At 42.2% G+C, this 4,085-nt stretch overlaps 1 pseudogene; it reads left to right on the top strand.

The window, feature by feature from the left end:
* The first annotated feature begins 3,436 nt into the window (after positions 1-3,436).
* On the top strand, positions 3,437-3,484 carry LOC111724568 (annotated as a pseudogene).
* The last annotated feature ends 601 nt before the right edge of the window (positions 3,485-4,085 follow it).

A 4,085-nucleotide genomic window follows, 5' to 3' on the forward strand; every position in this document is an offset into this window, starting at 1 on the left:
TTCCCCAAGACAAAGAGCTGAGATTCTGAAGGCCTCTCGGCAGTCTTCTTGATGCCAAGATTCCTCTTCTCTCCCAGCCTGCCCCCAATGCACATATAGCCTCTTGTGAGATTCCTCACAACCTGCCCTGAGGCACATGGCCCCTCCTTTAAAAGCCCACCATATGGCTTAGTCTGAGAAATGGAGTTAAGGCTGCTTCTGTTCTTTTGACAAGATGTCTGTGTTGTATTAAAAATTTCTTTCTTTGGCAGAGCCTGTAGCTCAGTGGACCACATAACACACCCAGGCTGGTGGGTTCGAGCCTGGGCAGGCCAGCTAAACAACAATGACAATTGCAACAACAACAACCAAAAATAGCTGGGGTGGCTCGGCACCTGTGGCTCAAGTGGCTAAGGTGCCAGCCACATACACCTAAGGTGGCAGGTTCGAATCCAGCCTGGGCCTGCCAAATAACAATGACGGCTGCAACCAAAAAATAGCCGGGCATTGTGGCGGGTGCCTGTGGTCCCAGCTACTTGAGAGGCGGAGGCAAGAGAATCGCTTAAGCCCAAGAGTTGGAGGTTGTTGTGAGCTGTAATGCCACAGCACTCTACCCAGGGCAACAGCTTGAAACTGTCTCCAAAAAAAAAAAAAATCCTTTCTTCCTTAGCAACCCTCACTGTCTCAATAATTGGATCTTTCTGAGACAAGCAACTGGACTCAGACTTAACCCTTGTAGTTTCAACAGCAATTTATGTGGGTTCATTCAAGAGGGTGTTACTCATGGTTTGGTAGCTATGGAACAAGGAGAGGTCAAAAGCTTCCCTTACCAGAGCCACCTGGCCATATTTGCCAGAGGGCGGCTTTGGACTCCCTCACCAGCTTTGCCGTCACAGATCCCCATCACCTTCTTGGCCTCTGATGCATTGCTGATTGCTTCCTCATTGCCTTTGAAGAAAGGAACCCTGGATTCAGATTTTGAAATTTGCATCCAGGAGTGAGTGCTATTTGAAGGTATCACACAATGGAGGACACTCCTCTTAATTCGGGGAGTTCTCAGAGAATTACTGTTTGTTTTCAGTTACATAAGCCACCAACCATTTGTGAAAGAGGGAACTAAGATAACTTTTGATTTGTCATTCCCAGGGCTTTTTAGGTGAAACTTCAGTTCATTTCTTTGGAACCTCTTGAACTTCTCTTTGAGTGTGTATCTGTATTCATGTGTGGCATGAAAATGAGAAGTCTGTTAAGCTCTCTGTCTCTATTTTCTTTCTGCCCACTTTAAATTTGCTGTTGATGGTATGATAAGTTCAATCAAAAGTCTAGGAGTTGGACGGCACCTGTGGCTTAAAGCAGTAGGGTGCTGGCCCCATATGCTGGAGGTGGTGGGTTCAAACCTGGCACCAGTCAAAAACTGGAAAAAAAAATCTAGGAGATTGAAAGACACCTCTAATGGTAGTTGCTCTTGTGGCAGGTTCCAAGATCTGAAGAGTTAAAGGACATTGCCATTCTAAGGTCTGGGAGATTAAAAGAGATCTCTGTCCTAAGGTCTAGGAAACTGAAACACATCATCATCCGTGGAAGCAACCTGGTCAGGATGAAAGGACATCTGCTATTGGAGAGGGGAAGAGAAGTGGCAAACAACGTATACGGATTTATGTAGAACTTCAGGGATCTCATGGCTGGAGTTCTGAAATAAAAGCTTTAAAACTCTGTGTATATGTGTAGACATGTATTATATGTCTACATTGTACCAAAAGTAGCTTAAAAATTACTGATAGAACAGCAATAAAAATGTCTTCAAAATTGTCAGTACACCTTTCAGCTTGAGTTTGCTAGTCATCTTTATATTTGAAAGTATCAGGGTTTGAAACAAAGGTCATAAAATTAAAAACCAGGTCAAAAAAATGATCTGTGTTTGTATAGGGTCACCAAACGTCCTGATTTTGGCGGGACAGTCCCGCTTTTCAACAATTTGTCCCACAACCCGCGGCGTTTTAAAAAAGTCTCGATTTTTGGAAGGAATACACGAATGGGCTGGAGAACAAGAAGGGAATATATGGTTTTCGGCCGCCATATGGCTATTTTGCCAGAATATGAGTTTTATATTATTTTTGTAATTTTTGTATTTTATAATGTTAAACTGTAATAAATAATTACTGATAAGTGATTACCGAGAACTGCTTATCAAAGTTTGCCTTGTTGTCAGGCCCTGCCCGCGCCGGCTCCGCCCCCGCTCCGCCCCCGCTCCGCCCCCCGCTCCGCCCCCGCTCCGCCCCCCACCATGTTGTCCCGCCTTACAGATGTTAGAATCTGGTCACCCTATGTTTGTATGATTTTTAATTAAGTTCATGTTGCTGGTTTAATAAAAACAATTAAATCTCCCAAGTTATTGGCAAAAATAATCAAGTGTTTACAGTTCTTAGGTAAAAATCTAGAATGCCTAAACAAAAATAAGTGTCAGTAAATAAGAAATAAAATTCTAAGTAAGTGACAGCATAAAAATCTGAAACAATTTTTTTTTTTTTGAGACAGAGTCTTATTGTGTTGCCCTTGGCAGAGTGCTGTGGCATCACAGCTCATAGCAATTTCAAACTCTTAGTTTAAGAGATTCTCTTGCCTCAGCCTCCCAAGTAGCTGGGACTACAGGTGTCTGCCCCAAAGCCAGGCTATTTTTTGTTATAGTTGTCATTGTTGTTTAGCAGGCCCAGGCTGGGTTTGAACCCTCCAGCCCTGGTGTATGTGGCCAGCTCCCTAACCACTGATTTACAAATGCTGAGCCTTAAAATCGGAAACTGACAGTTAAAAACTCATGAAGATATTTTGGCTTTGGTTACTCTGAATACTCGTTGCGAATTAGAATGTTATATGTACTTTGTATTGCGGTAGCAAAGGCCTTTGCCTGGAAAAAAATTTTTTAAAAGAATTTTTAAACTGTTAATTTTTATATAGTACTGCTTCAGAAATGAACAAGATGGTTATTCTTAGAATCCAAAGAGAACCTGAAAACAATGTTATTCTTTGGAAGTGTTACATGTAATTGAATTTTCCCTTAAGCAGAAAAATGTTTTGAGATTAGTTAGACTGTCTTTAAAATAGCCTATTCTAGGCTGGGTGAGATGGCTCAAGCCTTTAATTCTAGCATCCTAGGAGGACAAGGTGGGAAGATTGAGCTCAGGAGTTCAAAACCAGCGTGAGCAGGAATGAGATCCCATCTTTACTAAACATGGGAAAATTAGCAGGGAGTTGTGGCAGTAGTCCCAAGTGCTTGGGGGCTGAGGCAGGAAGACTGCTCGAGTCCATGAGTTTAGGGTTGCTGTGGGGTATGCTGATACCACAGTGCTCTAGTCTGGGCAACAGAGTGAGACTCTATCTCAAAAAAACAGAAAAACAAAAACAACAACAACAGCAAACAAAAAACCCAGGAAAAAACACACAAAACACAACAGCTTAATCTTAGTGTGATAGCTCTTTCAGGATTTGTCTAGCAGGTTTTATAGTCCTCACTGGGGGGAAATTTTATATGTCAAAAAATTTCTGACTGTGTGCCATTATTCGAGATCCCAAGGATTGATGTTAGAAGTTTATTTGATCTATGGTCAGGTAATATCATGTCAATAAATTTTATTTTGGGAGACTGGCATTTTAGATAGATCAAGTTAGTTAACATCTTAAAACAGGGTATGTTCTTTTTTGGGGGGGGGAGACAGAGTCTTATTTTGTCGCACTCGGTAGAGTGCCATGGCATCACAGCTTACAACAACCTTCAGCTCTTGGGCTTAGGCGATTCTCTTGCCTCAGCCTCCTGAGTAGCTGGGACTACAGGCACCCACCACAGTGCCCGACCATTTTTTTGTTTCAGTTTGGCTGGGCCTGGGTTTGAACCCACCACCCTTGGTATATGGGGCCAGCACCCTACTCACCAAGCCACAGGCACCACCCATCAGGGTGTGTTCTAAAATTTCTACTGTATTTATAAAACGTAAAAATGTTATATTGTTCAGGATAGCAAGTCTTACTAGGATACTCACATTTGTTAATTTACGTAGTTTTTCTTTTCTTTTTTAAGTTTAAATTATGTGCCAAGAATGATGACTCACACCTGT

Source organism: Otolemur garnettii, unplaced genomic scaffold, assembly GCF_000181295.1.
Source record: "Otolemur garnettii isolate 467f Iridium unplaced genomic scaffold, OtoGar3 scaffold00001, whole genome shotgun sequence".
NCBI classification, from domain to species: Eukaryota; Metazoa; Chordata; class Mammalia; order Primates; family Galagidae; genus Otolemur; species Otolemur garnettii.